At 45.3% G+C, this 19,702-nt stretch overlaps 2 long non-coding RNA genes across 5 annotated transcripts in view; one reads left to right on the plus strand and one right to left on the minus strand.

The window, feature by feature from the left end:
• Nucleotides 1-19,702, minus strand: part of LOC121043830 (uncharacterized) — a 235,215-nt gene that overhangs the window by 110,063 nt on the left and 105,450 nt on the right. For 2 of the 4 annotated variants that reach the window (XR_005797020.1, XR_005797019.1), the window contains exon 5: nt 9,593-9,744. This is a non-coding gene — a long non-coding RNA (uncharacterized LOC121043830). Of the gene's footprint in view, nt 1-9,592; nt 9,745-15,378; nt 17,931-19,702 lie in introns of those variants that run through there. The other 2 variants (XR_005797022.1, XR_005797021.1) reach the window with 2 other exon arrangements.
• On the plus strand, nt 2,068-4,915 carry LOC121043847 (uncharacterized). Its single transcript, XR_005797023.1, has 2 exons — nt 2,068-2,801; nt 4,474-4,915. It is a non-coding gene; the product is annotated as an uncharacterized LOC121043847 (long non-coding RNA).

Here is a 19,702-nt window from a genome sequence, read left to right on the forward strand (position 1 = left end):
TCTTGCCACAGTCCTGTCTGTGGGTTTGGGGGCTCTCCCCAGCAGGAGGTTCTCACTTAAACAGCACCTTGTTACAAACCTAGCTCAGCAAAACCTCCAACAGCAGGTATAAGACACTAAATATGCCTGAGTCAAAGATGTATTAACACAAGGCTTCATCAGCTTTGCAGGTTAGACTGTTTACCATGGCAAGAGCCAGGTATAAGGGGGTGGTCTCTCCTTGGAGAGTTGAAGTCTTTGCCTGTGGAGGGACTACCCCCACCCCTTACTGGATACATGGGATGTTTGGAATGTCATGAAATGCCCTGCATACTGGCCATCCTCCCCGCATCCCTGGGGTAGAGTCTTCCTTCTGTCCCTATGGAGCAGCCTCGACAACTTTCACCTATTCTCTCTCCTCCAACCACAAGAGAACAAGGCTGCATTAGGAAAGGAAGACTAAACCACTCTCTGAAAACACATGAACACACATTTTTATCTTACCTAGGAGCTACTAGAAGGCAGGAGAGTGACATCTGAAAAAGATTGCTTTGGCTACTCTGTGTAATGACTGCGAAGACTGTATATGTCTTCTTAAAAGCATTGGATATTTGTACAGAATGTTAGAGTTGACAAAATTGTTTTCACAGGCGTTGTCTCAGTTGATGGTGGCACCCCATGACTCAAGAGGATTGCTGCCCTTGTTTTAGGGATGAGAAAGCAGCACCTCAGAGAAGGTCTTTAACCCCCCCCACCCCCACCCCAGCCCTCCAGCAATTATGTAGAACAGGCAGCTGACAAACACTGATAAATCAGATCAGCTCACTGCCATCCTCAGCAACACATGAGGGAAGGAAACAAGCTCTGAGCCCCTGTGGGTCAGGCAGGGGCTGGATATTCCACATTTTCTCCGAGTTCCCCCAACTCAGACTCCCTGGGTCCAAATCCCAGCTCCAACACTTACTAGCAGCATGGCCTTGTAGGCCAGTCATATGCTTGCTCAGCCTGTGTCTCAGTCTTCTCACATGTGACACGAAGGTAACAATACGCCCTCCTTACAGTGTCGTGAGGTTTAAAGCAGGCAGTCCACTAAAACACAGAGCCCTGTGTTAAGTAAGGACGCCTTGCACATTACCAACTATCACCATTGTTACTGCCCCTTGTTTCACACAGGAAAGAAGAATGCTCGTGATGATGAAGCGGGAACATTACTGAGATTAGAACTTAAGTTTGACTCCAAAGATCTTATTTTCTGCTGCCTTCACGTACCTGTTTACTTCCTCCTTTCTGCTCTTTTTCATCCTCCTGCACCCTTCCTCCATTGCCCTGATCCTGGGCCGCCTGCATCAGAGTAATCACTATGGACATTCTCCCTTCCTCCCCTACGGACGGAATCAGAAGTTCTGAAGCCAGGACCCAGAAATCTGCATTTTTTCACAAACAGCACAGATGACTCTTTTGCGCCCTGAGGAAGTGAAGAACCACTGACCCAGAGGGCCCACTGCAGCAGCTGTCGCTCCCCAGCCCCCCTTCACCTCCCCCTTCACCCAGGAAGTGCTCCAAATCTGTGTTGCTGTAAACCCTCCCTCCCCTGCACCGTCCCCATCTGCTTTTTCATGATTAGCAATGATTAGCAATACAAGGCTGATGCCAGCTCTCTCTGTGGTGGCTGGTCATTCGATCCACTTTGAATAATGGCTTTCTTGAAGTGACGGCTTATTTTGCCTCCAAGTCAGGCAGGTAGGGCATATAGAAGGGAAGAGGAGAGGCAGAGAGAGAGGGTCAGGTGATCTCCATTCCATGCACAAGACCCACCATGCACAAAAATACAACAATTACCCGCCTAGAAAATCTCAAAGGGTACCAGGGTCCAGCCTACAAAAATGAGATAACACGACAGGGCAGGCCAGCACAAAAGAGGAGAAACTAAATTAGTATTTGCATTAGAGTTTTATCTTATCTCACAAGCACAGCAGATGCCTTCCAGCACAAGGAGGCCAGGAGGCCAGGTGTCATTTACCACATGCTTTCACTTATTCCTACTTTGCAAATAATTGTCAACCCTCTCCACCCCATCCATTCCGTCCACCAAAAAGCTTTTACCAAAGACCTTCAGAGAATACCATGGAGCCTCAAAATATAACCCTAAGGCAAACAACATTCCTGTTTTCTTAGGTAATTTTTTTTCCCCCAAATGTCTTCTTAACTAGACTTAATGTCCAGTTGTGTAAACAGCTGAAGATATCCTAATCCCTGAGAGGATGTCAAAGATTCATACTTGAATGGGGAAGATATTGAGGGTGTGGGGAAGAATGGAAGGAAAACTAGCATTAACTATTAAACACGGACAAGATTTTAAAAATTACATACCATTTGGCACTTCTCATCTCCAAAGTATGCTGCCCCCATTAAAGGCAAGGAAAGGCAAGCTTCTCACCGTGGCAAATTGGCCTAATTATGCTTTCTCTCTCCTCAACTGGGAAGGGTTTGCATGCACTGGTTTAAAAACATGCTTCCTATGAGTGACCGCCTTTGCTCTGGATGGGAATGCAGTTACCCTATCCGCACCGGTTTGATGCGGTCTCTCATTTTACAAACTGGACTTGGAACCACTTAACAAAAGGCAATAAGCAAATGCATGTGGAAAATATGCAAGTCAGCTCTCCAGGCCAGAGTCCCGGGCATGTTCTTAGAACAGAAACCCTGCTCTCAGCTTTATTTTGCTGCAGGAGCTTGGGGCAGGTCAGTGGTTCAGGGTCTGCGTGTTGAAGGCAAGGTTGGAAATAAAGACGTTCCTGATGTGCCTCACCCTCCACAAACAGGTAGGCGTGGGTTTACCCACCATATTTTCCATATCATTGAATTTCTGCTACAGGTTTCATATTGCTATTGCAACTTATCGTCACCCAATGATTTGGGTGGCGGGTATTTGGATCTGGGGCTGGGAGGTCTAGTTGCTGCAATCACAGGGCTGTCCTCCTGGCACTTGGAGCTCAGGTGAGGATCGCCCACGTCAGTCATGCCCAACAGCCCCTCTTAGACCCTGGGGAGTCACGTAATGTCAGAGACCAAATCATCCGGGTACCATCTAGTCCAACTCCCTCATTTTACAGATGGGCAAACTGAGGCCCAATGGTCTCATGTCACTATGACATGGTGAGTTGATGGCTATACAAAGGCATGAATTTGGGCCCCGTGAATCTTAGTCCAAAAACTGCCATGTTGCTCTTTAAGTCTGAAAAGAATAGAGCTAATATTAACACATTCTCTGAAGTCTTCATTACCTTAAAAAAGGAGAGAGACAGAAAAGATAAAGATAAAGAAGGAAGCCATGTGTAAGAGTGAGCAGGGGGCAGAGAGGTCTGGGCTCAAGCTCTGAGAGGACGCACGACGTGGATCGGCCACGAAGTTGACGAGTGGACTCGGGATTTACCTAATGTTCTTGAGCCTTAATCCTCATCTTTAAAACAGAGACATAGTGCCTACTTCACAGAGTTGCGTTAGGATTAAAGCAGATAATACTCAGGTCCTGGCACACACAAAATGCTTAATAAATATTGGCTCTTGTTACATCCCCAGTGCAGACATCCAAGGACTTAAATAGACTGCCAAGGCATCTGTCCTGGGGGGCCTGTCCTTAAGCCAAACTTCCTCCTTGCCAACTCCTCTCTTCCGGTCCAGGACCCTGGCTGCTCACACCCTCCCTCTCATCCCTCCAAACAAGACAGTCATGACAATGTTAGTGCCCAGCTCCATGGGATCTTTCCAGAGGGGAGGCAACGTACTGACTAGAAATGAAGTTGCAAGAGGACATGGGATAAAGGGTGCTTTTAGCAAATGACAATGAGAAAGTTAGGAGAGTGACCTACAGGGTTCCTTTCATCTGTTATTACAACGCTGGGTTATGTAATAAAGCCTTTATGGTATAGGGAGTATAAAATACAATCACCAGCATGCCAGTCTCCATGGAAGTTAGAATGGCAGCAAAATGAATGCCCGTTACTCTTCTCTTCCTTGCAGAAGTCATCAGACACCCTGGCTTAGTGCATAAGGTTGGTTTTCTCCCCTCCAAGACCATTAAAACTGTCCCATAGAAGGTGATTTAAGTGGCATTCTGATCACTAGTTCTCTGCTCGGTTACTGTACAATGATAATTAATATTTATAAAGATGACCCTGATTTAACACATACAGATCAAATTAATATTAATCAATATAAATAATATAAGTTAATATACATAGTATTAATTCGATACGGTTTTCAGGAGAAATGCGTTCGATCACGTTCTGAGTCTCCAAAAGTCGACCACATATTCATCACGCATGTTAACCAGAACACCCTATTTTCTGGCTATATCAGAAAATATAATTCACTCTTTTTCTAAAACTCCAGATTTGCAGTTTTCCTTTTGAGTCCCCATTTATCTTCTTACGAAACATGTGTCCTAGAGGACGACAGGATAACATTTTCTCAAGACAATGTTTGTTTTTGCAGAGTGTGTCCCTGATACTGGATACCACCCGGCTGCTGGAGACCCTTGGGCTGAGAGTCTGAGGCTCTGACGTTGCAATTCAAACCCCAGAGCGCAGCGGATTTTCATCTGGGTTTCAGAGGAGGCATTATCTTCACTTTGTTTCTGGACACTGGAGCTGAACCCCCTCCCCCAGAGATAAGAACAAACAGAATGTGTTCTGTCTTCCCAAAGATGCTACATCAGCATGTATTTTCCACTTAAGGCTTTTAAGCATTTGACTTACACATTTATGAACACCCCCAGTGGACCGTTAGGGTTTGGTTTAATCCCCAAGAAAACTGGCATTAAAATAGACCTTTTCCCGGCAATAATAATCTCATTTACGATAAATTATTCTATTCTCAGTACCTTTGAGACACATGAGAGCTTTTATGTAATAAAGAAGCCATTTATTTCCGAATATTTTAATGCATGTTTCCATATTTTTCTCATTTTTAATGCAAGGGCCACCGACAGTATTGTAAGAGAATGTCTTTTAAAAGCAAATTTATGGCAAATGTTCCAGGGAAATGGACGGCAGCATGCATCATCGCACAGCTATACCACGAGAGGAACAGGACAGAGATGTTCTAATTCTCATTTATGTGCATAAAAGAGTAACCTCTACAGAGAAAGACAATGTTATTGAGTAAATTGATAAGATATGGAAGACCTCGATTCAATTTGGACTCCAACCTTTGATGTGCTATATGTACTCAGCTATTGCTATGTCTCATATGCCTGAAATACAGGAGGCAAAGGGACGGATGTTGGGGAAGATCGTGATGACCACCGAGGAAAAGAAAGTCAAGTCGGAGCCTTTATGTGTTTTGAAAGACCAGGGAATCAAGGAACAGATAGAACGGGCCCTGCTAGAAGTTCGATTATTTTGATCTTCGAAACTTTCATTTCAGAACTACTCATCTGGGTGCCATCTGTCTGAAAAGCCACCAAGATGGCGATTCTCACTTGGGAAGGTGGTGGCAGGGTCTGGCTGCGGAGACAGTGTCAGAATCAAAATACACACGCCTCTGGTTCGGTGATTTTAATTTATGCTAGACTCCTGGAGCAGAAAAGCACTTTGAGGAATCTCAGATGTGCAATTCTGATATGCTTCCTGATTAAGAACCACTGCACTAGCGTAAGTGTGAGATTTACTTCAAGCACCATCGTATGTACTTATCAGAGACAAAGTGAACCTTGGACATGAGCTGTACAGCACTTCTGGGATAAGAAGGCAACCCTCATGGGTAGACCTCCCATGGGAAATGTCTAAGGAGGCTGGGACCATGGGGACTGATGGCTCAGAGCTGCACTAATGGCAGCCAGTGGCACGTATAGCTGCTGAGCACTCGAAATGGGCCAGTGCAAATTAAGATGTGTTGTAAGAGTAAACTACGCATTAAATGTTATTATTTTTTCAAAATTTTTTAACATTTGTTTATTTTTTGAGAGACAGACAGTGAGTGGGCAAGGGGAAAAGAGAGAGACAGGGAGTCACAGATTCCAAAGCAGGCTCCAGGCTCTGTGCTGTCAGCACAGAGTCCGACAGGGTCTCAAACTCACAAACCGGGAGATCGTGACCCGAGTCGAAGTCAGACGCCCAACCAACTGAGCCACCCAGGCACCCCAGAGATTTTTAAATTTAGTACAAATTAAAAAACATGTTATCACATGAATAATTTTTTTAATAAAGCTTATTTTATTTTTGAAGGGACAGAGACAGTGCAAGTGGGAAGGGGCAGAGAGAGAGGGAGACAGAGAATCAATCCCACGCAGGCTCTGTGCTGCCAGCATAGAGCCTGACAGAGGGCTCGAACCCACAAAACCACGAGGTCATGAGCTGAGCCTAAACCAAGAGTTGGACACGTAACTGACCAAGCCACCCAGGCGCCCCTAGTGAATAATTTTTTTTATATTAAATATATGTTATTCTGATAATATTTTGGATATTGGGCTTAATAAAATATATTGTTAAAATTAATTCACCTCTTTCTTTTTTCCCTGTTCAAATGGGTGACCACTAGAAAAGTTAATGCTATATATATGAGGCTTGACCTTGGGGCTCTCACTATACTTCTGATAGGTGCACTGGTTCAGGCTGTTAGTCAAACCCAGTTCTGAAGTCTAGAAGGGGGGGGGGGCAGGGGGACAACCAAAACTCTGATGTAAGGTGATAATCTGCTGTTACTCAGGACTTCACAAAGGTTCCACACCCTGCATATGGACCGAGCCTCTGAGTTGCTGAATTTAAGTGGAGGCACTGTGAATCCCCTAGGCCTATACCAATGGCACAGGCTTTGACCAAGGGCCGCTGGGAAGAGCTGTCTCCTCTCCAAACAGACAGAAGAGCTGAGTCCTTGTGTGTCAAAAGAAGCATGATAGAAAAGCAGGGAGTGCTCGGGGCGCCTGGGTGGCGCAGTCGGTTAAGCGTCCGACTTCAGCCAGGTCACGATCTTGCGGTCCGTGAGTTCGAGCCCTGCGTCAGGCTCTGGGCTGATGGCTCGGAGACTGGAGCCTGTTTCCGATTCTGTGTCTCCCTCTCTCTCTGCCCCTCCCCCGTTCATGCTCTGTCTCTCTCTGTTCCAAAAATAAATAAACGTTGAAAAAAAATTAAAAAAAAAAAAAGCAGGGAGTGCTCAAAAACCACGTGAAGTGGCTTCAGGGAGCAGTGGTGTTAAAATGTGGATAAGCGAAACAAAACTTGGAGAAATTAGGAATCAAAAGGGAATCTGTTTTTGCACTTTCTAACCTCAAGCTTTCAAAAACTGAACAGGAATTCTGTTAGTAGAAAAGCGGGTATTCCCTTCACCCTTCAGGACACCCAATACTATGCTAAGTGTTGACATGCATCAGCCTCTCTAATCCTATGAAAAGCACTATTAGGCAGTCACTGCTATTATCCTGTGGTACAAACGCAGAAGACAAGCCTTGGGGAGTCTAATGACATGCTAAGTTTTCACTTCTGCTAAGTGGCAGAACTGGGCTTGAAGCTGAGAGTCTAGGTCTACCCATGTAGACCATGGTCTCCACCAATGCACAGCTCAAAACACGACTCCAATCTCAAGAGGTTCAGGGGGCCTTGGGGAGAAGACAAGGGGTGGGGATATGTCCCAAACAAAGTCCCTGGAGTCATTTTCAGGACAATCCTGGGAGCAGGGACCATAAAGAAAGGTGATGAAGGCAAGTAGCCAGGAGTTGAGAGTCCCTGTTTGGGTGACTGAGCAAGAAAAAGTACAACATAGTCACTGAGGGTGTGGACTGTGGAGGCCCCTACTGGGGTTTGAATCCCACTGTGACCCCTTCCTAAATGGCTATGTAAAGGCAGTTCCCCAAGCTTTAAGTTGGGTTCATTCTAGGAGCTGCCTCAAAGAGCTGCAAGAATTAAATGAGATAGAGGTATGGAACGTGCCCGGTAAGCACACACAGTGAGTCCAACAATGGATATGGCTGTTCTTACCGCAGGGCGGTTTTAGGATAAAGCTCTTAAGCCTCGTTCCCCATTCACCCTTATCACTACTCGCTTCTGACAGGTATGGGGAGTCAGCATGTTTAGAGTCATGAAAGTACTCAAGAGCAAGTACTCAAGAAAGAAGTACTCAAGAGCAAGCCAGCTTCGCCCTGCTCCAGAGAGAAGAAGTACAAAAGAAAATTGCCATAAGCTTGTGCCTTCTTCCTCAGATGACAGAGTGTTGAGATACCTGAGGATACCTCCCGGATGCTTATCGGTGCAAAAGTTGGGCTCAGTTTGACCTCCCTTTGCCACGGTAAAGAAAGAGCCCTTTGCCCTGAGTGGGTGAAGCATCTTTCTAGGGAAGAGGACCCACCAGGTTCCCCAGGTCACCCCGCTGTAGACACATCTCCATGGCCTGGCATAGCAGGATGGGCCAAAAGTGTGCCCAGGAATGGCTCGTGTCAGAGGCCGGGTGGGCTGGGCCAGCACAAAGGGTGGAGGCAGGACTGAAGAGCCCATGCTCTTAGTGGTCAGGAAGTGGAATGGCCACAGCAGGCCACAGAGGAGAAAGAACTCGGGGAGCTTCTGGAGGCTTCTTAAGTAGGAACGCTTCCCACTTATAATTCAGGTAACCCAATTCCCTATCTTTGGAAGTCTTGCTTAGAAGCTAGAGATACTTAAGCATGGTTTTCCAAGACTTGGTGCATCTCCTAGGAGGTGTTCCTCTGAAGCTTAGGCCAAAATTTTATTATGGTCAGTGGAAGTGAAGGGAGCACTTCAGAATGAGAGCATTGACTGTTTCATTGCATTACAGAGGAGTCAGGGGTGGTCCACCTTGGGTGGGAACTAAGGAGAAAGGGAGTCCGGGGCCAGACCTTGAAAGGTGGTCTCTCCTTCCTTCCTGTTTCTCTGTTAAAGAGTACATGTTACAGACAGCCTAGAGCAGAGAAGACTCTGAGCAGAGAAGGCCCCTGGATACTGCTGGCAAGGATTATACCATCTCATAAAGGAAGAGATTCTCTATCACAACGGGGAGTCTCAAATTAGTCAAAGACTTGGAATGGTTTCCTGATAAATGAAATATAATCAATTATGGTGACTTCTTTTGGGGATGTTAAATGTCTTGTTCCTTTCCCTTTGTTTTCTTTGGATTGCCACTGAGGTCAAGTGCAAAGTTGTTGATCTCACCACAATAGCCCAGAATACATGAGCACATCTGCAGCCCAGGATACAACAGCACTCCAGTGACCAGAGTGAAATGTGGTGCTAAGTGAACCAAGCAGAGAAGGAGACACATTCTGGCAATAATCTTTAGCCATTAGAAAGTGAGATATATATACACATATACATTTAAATGATATTTTAAAAAGAGATACGACAACACAAAATGTTGGAGCAACTTCAACTCTCATACGTGGCTGGTGGGAATGGAAATAAATATGAGCACTTTAGAAGACTGTTTGGCAATATCTCCTAAGCTTAAATATGTAAATATCTTCTGTTCCAACAATTCCACTCCTACGAATAGACGAACAGAAATATGTACACATGTGCACCAAGCCACATGTGTAAAAATGCTCACAGATTCAAAAAAGCCAATACACGAGCATCTCTTTTGCACAACCTCAAAGTCCACTTGACCTTACCTTTGCTGACACAGGTGGTTTCACGCAGACTTTGGCTTCTTGTGGGTGAAATCAGTAATGCCGTGTCTAGGACCTGCACCACATACATTTGACTTCCTGCAACACAGCCTCTCTGCCTTGGGATTACTTCGAAACTCTCACGCGTGCATAACCTGGAAGAAGAGAAGTTATACTGATGGGATCATCCTTGACCAACGGGGGGCAGGAGCCAATGGGCAATGGACAAATGTTTCCACTTCTCTTCTCCCTGGTGAGCGGTTCTGAAATGCGTTGCATACAGTCCCTCAGAAGACCCTGACAGGATTGAGCACCAGCCGACCATGGTGGTGGTTAACCTAGAAACACATCCAGAGGGGGCTTCCCTTCTTCCATTTCACTCTACCTGGCCTGCATACCAATTCTCAGGAAAACCATTCTCAAATGAAGTTTTCACAGGTAAACCTTTGTCTCAGGCTCTCCTTTTGGGGGAACCTGGGCTAAGATAGCTCGATTTGGAAACCACCCAGTAGTAAAATGAATGAATGAATTGTGGAATATTCATAGAAAGAACCGTGGCATTCATCCATTCCAAAAAATGACTGGAACTCACAAATAGAAGGTTGAATCAAAGAACCCAGAGGTAAAGAATATATGTACACTCTAGATCCCATTTACATCAAGTTCAAAAGTAGGAAAAACTAAATTATAGTGTCAGCAGTCAGGAGAATGGTTGCCTTTGGGAAGGAGGAAGGGAGCAGTAAGGGGGAAAAGGAGGAAGTTCTGCTTATACTGTCAATATTTTCTGTCTTGAATTGAATATTATTGAATGAAGCTCACTTTATGATAGTTCCTTGAGCTGGGCTTTTAGGTTTTGCACATCTGTGTTATACTTGAATAAGAAATGTTTTAAAAGAGCTTAAAGCCCAGATTGTGGTGACCGACTTCTTTTCCCTGACTCAACAATGCACAAGCTTGCTTTAGGAAGATCACCATTTATATCCATAGTCTATCACAGGAGATGAAAATTCCAGTGCCTTCCCTAGCCAGGGGATAACATAAGCAAGTGAAGATGGCCCAGCAGGACTGTGCTTTTCTAAACAACGTGAATCCCCTTTAAGTTCCAGCCAGCGTTATGGTGATAAACTGGGACTCCAAGACAAGGAGAAAAACAGTAAGTGAGCAGTGAGCAAGTGAGCGAGAGGAGAGAAAGACAGAGCCAGAGACAGAAGGAAAGATGGAGGGAGGAGGGGAGAATGAAGGAAGGAAGAGAGGGAGGGCAGGAGGAAGGCAGGTCAAGACAGGGGAAATAAAAGCTCTAATTTGTAGTTTGGCCAATATCTGTTAAGTAAATCATCCCACTATGGCTGGTTTCAGGCTATCAAGTGTTTAACAATTGGCTTTCAACATTCCTGAACACTTTGTATTTGGTTCTTATGAGTCAGTCTGAGTGGGCTCCAACATGCCACCAGTCCTGGCCAATAGTTGTCATCTTTGAAAATGGTTCCAATGTGTCCCGATCTTGGAATTTTTCAAAAGAAGCCAGATATGTGGATTTGTATCTGAAAACCCTTGATTTTTAAAAGGGTATCAGCTAGTCCAAATGTTTAAAAAAACTTTTTTCAAACTAAGAAAAAAAGCACACCTGCAAACTAGATTTGGCCCATAAGATAGATGCCAGTGTTTGAACTCTGGCCTACAAACTCTTTGAAGGAGAGTCTCAAGCCTCAGTGATGAAGCATCGTCTTTTGGACACATAGGGTGCAGACTTACTCTGAGTGGCTATATGGTGCAGTGAAGGACTACTACCTACCCGGGGGTCAGGAGAACTGGATTCTAGCCCCAGTTTTCAATATTGCAATCGCTTTACTTACCCGAGCCTCAGTTTCCCCATCTGTGTCAGGATGCCTTCTGAAGATGTTCTTGTTGTATTAGAACTTCCAGCACAATGTAATGAGCATACACATCTGTAAGGCTATCCTTTGGGACAAGAAAGATTTTGCAGCATGGCAGGGATAATTCAGTGGTGCCTGGTCACTGGACAGAGAGTGCAACCCACTCATCAAAGAGAAGGTGAGGCTTTCCCGAGGCCATCCATTGGCTTGCTGGGCAAGTCCCGTCTGGGTGCTCCATAGTCCTCAGCCTCCTTGATTTCTTGAAGGTAACAAGTTCACTTTCTTGAAAGGAAACAGATTGTAGCAGGAAGCCTTGAACCTGAGAGTTTGTGAGACCTGGGCTTGAATTGTGGCTCTGGAACTTGTCAACTAGGGATTTCAACCTCACTTTCCCCATGAGCTCCTCCTACCTTACACAGATTGTGACAAGAACCATCAGCTGTTTAAAGTGTCTTACACAGTTTCTGGAACAGTGGCAAATAAATGTTAATCGCCATTATCATCGTTACGACTTACCCAGGCATCTACGTATAGGTGCTGGACAGCCAACAGCCCAGATATTCATTACAATTTAATCTTATGTCTCCTTTGGTTTCGTTCTCTTTACTCTGTTATTTTGGAGATTCAGCCAGAGCTAATATTTCTGCAAGATCCAGACAGGCCTGGACGCAGATATTCTGATCTAATCCAAATGTATGGGCTCAGGAATGCTCACAGAGAGATGCTGCTATGTATTCTGCTGGAGAAAGTTCACACACTGGAAGGGAAAGATTCAAACTTGGAACATCTGAGAAGGCAATTAGGTGGCTTAATCTGGGTCGTTAACTTCTTTTAAAATAACATGTGTAAGTTCCCAAAAGACAGGATCAGAACTCTATCGGAACTTGGGACAAAGCGAATAATCATGCAGCCTGATCCTGTTTGTACCTAAAATGTTGATCTTGGCTCATCATGGCTTTTTTCATTCAGTTCGATTTTTAAAATATTGCATGAAAATATTGCCTGGATCACTGCCTTTTTTGGTGCCCATTAAATTTTGTACTTCTTCACCTTGGTCCCAACCCTGCTCACTGTCGTGTGAGCACCCTAAGCCAAGAGCTCCTTGGAAGGGTTGTTGTGTTTTTGAGAATTTCTAGTTGAATTTCAATCAGGAATGAGATCCAAGTCTCTTTACATGCTGAGGCAAGACTTTGTGGAGAAAGGAAAGCACTAGGAGTCAGAAAGCCGGGTTCTAGCTTGAATCTGGGTGTGCTATATCACTTGAGTGGATCATTAGACTTTTCTGTTTCTTTGACTTTGAAGTAAGGATAAAACACACGCATACATTTTTGGCAAGGCTGGAATATCTTAATGTTGACTAAAATATTACATGAAAATATTCACTTTTCTGCTGAGTTCTTGGTACGCCCTATATGTACAAAGAGAGTTAGACAGATGCTTGGTTGCAGACAGAATTCACTGTGGTTACCCCAACTGTGGTCACTGCACTACACTGGCTATTGCATGGGCTACTTGTTCCAGGAGAGACTGCTGGTACAGTCTCGGGAACTGTACCTGGGACCATCGTCACCTCTGCCTCCGTAGACGCCATGTCTCTCTGTCACCCTAACTGAAAGTCTTCTACTCAGCACTCTGGACTCTGCAAACTCTCCTTCTAATCAAAGTCTTGCATGCGTGCATCTAAGGAGGCCAGGCCTATGCTTCTATCCAGCTGCAAAGGAATTCGGGGAACGATTTCTCGCTCCTTCCTGGGGAACTGGAATCAGAAATCAGGAAAATTTCAAACCCACACGGGGTCTTGGGGAAGTGCTGAGCAGTTAGATGTCATGATGGATGTCCACTGCAGAGGGGTGGCTTTTGCAGGCTCGAAGAGCGTTCATGGGTGTATGTGCAAACACAGGGGCAAGGGATCAAAGATACACTTGGAAAACCACCTCCCTCTTCCCTGAAGTCACACATGCTTGAAGCCACCCCATTTCCCTGCACATCCTGGAAACAGAAGTGTTTATGAGAAACCGGTCTGACAGTCACTCCTGGTGTCCCATCATTCATTTAAACCCTTAGATTCCCGTTTTCTGGTAATCTGATAACGTGACTTCCTTGCCCCTGCGGGAGGCTCTCTGGACTCATTAATCTGAAAATCCTTGGGAAATTCATCTGCAAAGGCCTATGGCTAACTGTCACCATGGTCAGCTCACAGACAGGCAGCCGAATATTTACAAGTTCTAAAATCCTGGCCCTAGCCTGTCACTTTACCTAACCTGGCTAGATTCTCTGGATAGGACAGAAACAACTCAAAATGACTGCCCTGTCTCTTTTATGCAGATTACCAGGGGTTCAGGGCACCAGCACAGGAAGGTGTGCAGTGAAATGAAACAGTGAAGTTCCCCCCCCCCCCACCCCCCGGGGGCATTTCCTTCTCTGCAGCTTCTCTTTAGCAGCTGCCTCATTGTGTGTGTGTGTGTGTGTGTGTGTGTGTGTGTGTGTTTGCTTTGCTCCTTTTATATTTTGAACTGATCGATGTTCAGGACCAGAACTCATCTTTGCCTTCTCTGCCCCAACAATGTCTCAAAAAAAAGATAGTTAACAATTTTTTTTTTAAATAACTTCTATATTTATGCAATAATATTCTTTTGGTCCTTTTCATCACAAACGAGTCGGTTTTTCCACAGAAGGAATAAGGAATATAATAAATGATGATTATATCCTAAAGGTAACATCACAGATGACTATTTAACCAATAGTATTGTCGAAAATTGTTTATTGCAGAGAAAAGAAATAAGAAAGCTCTTTTTTTTCCTACACTCCTACTCAAATGAAACATAAAATCAGTAATCCCAAGTAAGAGATTATTTCGGAGAGATTCTATACCTCGAAGGAGGCTGAAACTCAAAGAAGAGCAGGTGGCCTCAGAAGCAGCAGGCAGTGGAGCATCTGTGGGCTCCTCACAAGACTCCGTAGACGTGAACTTCTGGCAAGTCAGAAGATGCCAACATCGGTTCTTTGTTTAATCTAATTTCATTCCAAACACCAGGGCAGTTAAATCTCTAGAACTATTCTTAGGTTTATTAGACTTAATACAGCTTGTCTTTTGGCTCACAAATGGGACCAAGAAAGGAGAAGGAATGCTCTTCTCCAGGAAGCCTTTCCCACCTCCTGCCTCCAAGTTCAGAAATTATATCTCCTTCTCGGGCAATTCCATAGTTTCTTTGTTTCCGCCCCCCCCAGCCCCCCATTAATATTGATTATATCTTCCTGTGTTTTCTGGTACCTGGGTATACAGTGTTCCTCTTCACCAAATTACACATTTCCCAAAACATAGGAGGGTTTGTGCTTTACTTTCTTCACCTGCTATAATAAAAAATATCACAAACCGGGAGGCTTAAGGACAACAGAAATGGGTTTCTCACAGTTCTGGCTGCTGGGAAGCCCAAGATTATGGCACTGGCAGATTCTGTGTCTGCTGAGAGTCAGCTTGCCCACTGATGGCTGTCTTCTCACTGTGCCCTTACATGGCAGAAGGGACAAGGGAACTCTCTGGCGTCTTTTATAGGCATTAATCCCATTTATAAGGGCTCTGCTCTAGCAACCGAATCATTTCCCAATGGCCCCACTTCTTAATACCAGCACCTTAGGGGTTTGATTTCAATACATGAATTTGATGGGGGGGGGGGCACAAATATTCAGATCATAGCCACTTGGAATAGAGTTTAGTCATAGAAAGTGTTCTATTATCATTGTTACTATTGTCTCAATTCATCTAATTCCTACATCAAGCTATTCTGTGGGCACTCGATCTGTGCTTGCTAAATGAATGTGCAGATTCTCATGGCTCTGTGTTTATAGTGACTCCCCCAGGGCCCCTCCCCCACGTCCCAGTATACACACACACTCAGAGTACCATGACACCATTCCTTTACTCTCAGGTCCATGTTTTTATTTGGAGAGGGGAGCACTACTTTACAAAACAGTGAGGACTTCTGTTCAAATGAAGATGTCTAATTTTTCCTGGGGGACCAAAAAGGTGTCAGACCATGCTGACTGCAGGGACTGCCTCTAAGTCAGGAGGTTGAGTCCTGGAGGAGAATTTGCACCCACACAGGGGTTCCCTTCCTCTGTATTTTGGGGAACATTGCTGAAGACTGATGAGGGGTTTCCTGAGAACAACATCCATTCCCTTGTCCCATACAAGACCTTGGTTTGACTGCCAAAAGTTCTCAAATTCGTTTATGACTGAGTCGCTAAACACACTTTCATAGAGCTGAATACCTACATAAAGAAAACATGATACCCAGAAATGCCATTATTTTGCACGGACACCCTTTTCTCTTCCTTCACGTGTGGCTGCCTAGGCAAGTCTTCAAGTCTTCCACGCGGTGAGGAAGGCGGCAGCCGGCTCTTGCGTTGGGTGATCAGGCGTTGGTGCCAGGACCTTTGCACGGCCACTCTTACAAAGACAAGCAGTGTGGTGTTTTGTGTACTTAAAGTGCCTCAAAGGTATTTTTAGGTGTTACAGGATACAATAAGAATACACTGATGGCCGAATTTGAAGGCAAAATCCAGACAGTTTGATTATTAACTCCCTGATTTACTGGTGTGTAAATTCAGTTCCAGCTGGAGGTGGGCATCTGCTGCATTGGAGGGCTCTTGACATCTACGCCTTTAAATGGGAACCAGCAAATGGAGATCAAAGGTGAGTCCTGGGGGAAGGGCTACTTAAAAGGTGCATTTTGTCCGTCTCGGACAGACTGTCTCCAGCTGAGTAGAGAAAGAAGCCCGTGGCCACACAGGGTCCAGCAGGCCTGTGGGATTCCCCAGCCAGCCAACCCACTTTCTCGCCTCTCCCCGTCCCTTAGCAGTGCCCCTCATTGGTCCTCGCAGTACAAAGCAAATGCCTGAGAGGAAGGCAGCTGGCCTCTTCACGCCTGCTTGTCTCTGCCTGAGTTTTGCAGTTCTTCCAGGGCCTTTCTGTAGCAGACATTCATCCCCTTGGCTGAAAAGGAGCACGGCTCCACGGGAGCCATGTGGGCTCAGGGCCAGGGAGGCTGAGGAGCATACAAGATGGAGACAGAGCTCAGTCCCACGGCAACCCACCAGGATGAACCTGCTCCAAGCTGGCCTGTCCTACAGAGCCCACTTCCTCACCATTGCCTTGAATTATTCATCAGCTCTTGCAGAGAAACAAAAGGCAAAGCCGTTTCATCTCCTCCAGAACTGACTGTCCTCCTCTTTGACCTCAGGGAGTCTTAAAATTCAAGATGCGCATCCAAAACTCCCATGCACTTTCGGAAGAGACAGGAAAATGCCCCGTCATCTTCCCCTTCCAGACTCGCTGAGCCCTGCTGAGCAAGTGTCTCTGGCTACTTGGTCCCTCAGCCTGTGCTTTGTCCTTCTTCTCACTGATCATGAGAAGGACGGGCAGGGATCCTTGGCCTCCTATTGAATGACCTGGACATCTTAATAGGTGCCAGGGGTCGGGACAAATGCTCTACCTAGACCCTAGGGCCATCTATGCTCAGCCTCCTAGGCTTCTCTTCAGAGAAGCTCTACCCTCCTGGTCCTGGATAGCCCTGCTTCCCAGACGACTGTGAACGGGGCAAACAAAAGGCACTTTGTCCAGTCGCCGCTGAACTTAAGCCCTCTACCAATCCCACCCCCTTTACTTCAACCCGAGTCCTGGATCTCCGCTTCACCAAGGAAACGTGAGCCACCAGGCAGAAGCTTCTCCTCCCTCCACCTCTAGAATTAGAGGCACCTAATTCTAGGCCTTCATGCCATCACCCCCTTTCCTGACTCGAAGGAATCTCTCCTCTTAAAACAACTACTGTCTCTAGTTCTGCCCTTTGCCCAAAAGCCCTGCCTCCTCGCCAGGACCCTGCTGGCCTGGGTGCACCTCCTCTGACAGAGTGGCAGTGTGCCGTGCTAATACCTTTTATGTGAGCACTGCCACCTAGCAGCCCTAGACCTGGGGCAGTTTCAAGCTGCCCTCGGCTGTGGGATAGTTAGGCAATTGTCAGGGCTTCTGGGAGACAATAGCAATCTCTGGCGATCAGAGGTAAAGCAGCCCTGGACAAGCTCGCTGACAGGTGCCCGTTACCATGGCAGCAAGTCTGAGATCAAATTCTGCTAAACAAGCAGCACTATCGCCAAGCAGGCACAAAACCCTCGCCTTAAATCTGTTTCGCAAGCTTGGCCTGGCCCTGCTCCATCCTCAAGCACTCCGGCGAGCACCTCGCATGAGAAGATAGCTTCCAGGCAGACAGAACTGAACTCTGACGGCAGGCCCAGCCAGCAAGACTGGGAAGGGGGGCTCGGGGGACACCGCTGCTTCTTCGCAGGTCACACCGAAGTGTCTGCTGAAAGATCTTCAATCATCCCACACACAGTCCGAGAATACGTGACTTAAGCTCTTTGGTACAGCTCTTCCCTCATTCTGGAAAAACGGCAATAATGATGGCATCTGCCCTCTAGGGATGCCGGGAGAAGGAAGTGAGTTAGTCAACACATCCACAACATGTAAGAGAGAGGCTGGCTACGGTCAGCGCCCGCTCCATTTATTTCTTATTATCATGTTTCTCTGAACTCTCTCATTCTCATCAACCTACAGGATGCCTCCTTAGATCTTACCTTTCTGTCAGTTTACACCCTCTGTGCTGCTCGACTTCTTCAAAGATTAACCTTCAGTCTGTGTCTCTACTGAATCAATTCTACCTCAACTTTCCACTCAAGTCCACAGTTTCCCATAATTTCCTATTCAATTCCTCCAATATCTGTGACACCCCTTGCAGGTACACTGGCCATCCTGTGGCAGGTGCAGGAGAGAGTTCAAGAGGTATATCTGAGGAAGTGTACCTCTTTAAGGAGCTCTGGAAAGAGAAAAGAATGCCAAATCGTACATTCCTCGAAGGCCAGGGCCTCATCTTATTTGTGACTTAACATTTTTTCTAAATGTTTATTTTTGAGAGAGAGAGGGAGACAGAAACAGAGAGAGAGGGGGGGGGGGAGAAACAGAGAGAGAGGGAGACACAGAATCTGAAGCAGGCTCCAGGCTCTGAGCTGTCAGCACAGAGCCTGACTCGGGGCTTGAACTCACAAACCCTGAGATCATGACTGACCTGAAGTTGGACACTTAACCGACCGAATCACCCAGGTGCCCCTTAAAACGTGACCGTGAAATAGAGGTAGGCCTGTCCATATGTCACAGATGGAAGTGACTCACTACCCACAGTAGAACACGCATTGACATCTTAATACTCCTAGGAGTTGTGAGGTTCTAAAAATAGGGGTGATCAGACAACGCAGGAATCTCCCAATTCAAGGCTGTTTTGTGTTTGACATAAAATACTTCTACGTATCTTAAGATCCAAAGAAAAGTAAAATTCAATCAAATGACCAATCAAATTGAAGGCAAGCTGAAAGTTTCTTTGAACAGCAGGATCACTCATTGTCCAACATGAAAGGGAAAGCCATGCCTGGGGACACCGCAAGGAGTGTTCTTGACAATGGGGGCAACAGGTGAGGGTAGAGTCAGTATCTAGACCAAAATCTCTGCTTGCTGGGTAATCTCCAGCAAGCTGAGAAAGCAGCCCCCCCAAACTCCGAGAATACGGCAGGATGATCTGAATTGTCCCCTGATACCTTTTATTTGAGAAAGAGGTAAAACCAAGTATAGAAATGTTTAAGAGTATCAAAACTACAGCATTAATATTTTGCCTTAGGAATCTGTGCACGTTTGGTATTTTAGGTATGTGAAAAACTTAGGATAATTTGGCCTATTTCAGTTGTAAACAGATCAATGTTGAAATTTCATCCTGAATGTCAGGTGGATAACTAATTTAGACTTTTGACCTCAAGTAGAAACCTCACTAAGTTTATATAGCATTGAAACATCTAAGAAAACTTAAGCTTTTCTTTTAACCACCACACTTTTAAGATTGTGACCTGTTAATTCTTTAAGAGCTGATTCAAGTACTTAGGATGTTTTGTTAAATCAGGCAATTGAGTTACTTAAAAAGGAAATCAAATGTATTAAATTTGTACACACAGTCTAAAATATTTAAAGTAGTTTAACTGCATTTGGAAGTGATACAACATGTTAATCTAAGGCCTTCAAAAATGATTTTTCAGATTTTCTAGATGTACAAATCTTAATCTATTTATAAGCAGAATTTAAAATCGAGAACTTGAGTTTCAAATGTGTACCTTAATAAATTGAACTTTAAAGAAACAAACAATAAAC

Source organism: Herpailurus yagouaroundi, unplaced genomic scaffold (assembly GCF_014898765.1).
Source record: "Herpailurus yagouaroundi ecotype Mexico unplaced genomic scaffold, PumYag 29, whole genome shotgun sequence".
NCBI lineage: Eukaryota > Metazoa > Chordata > Mammalia > Carnivora > Felidae > Herpailurus > Herpailurus yagouaroundi.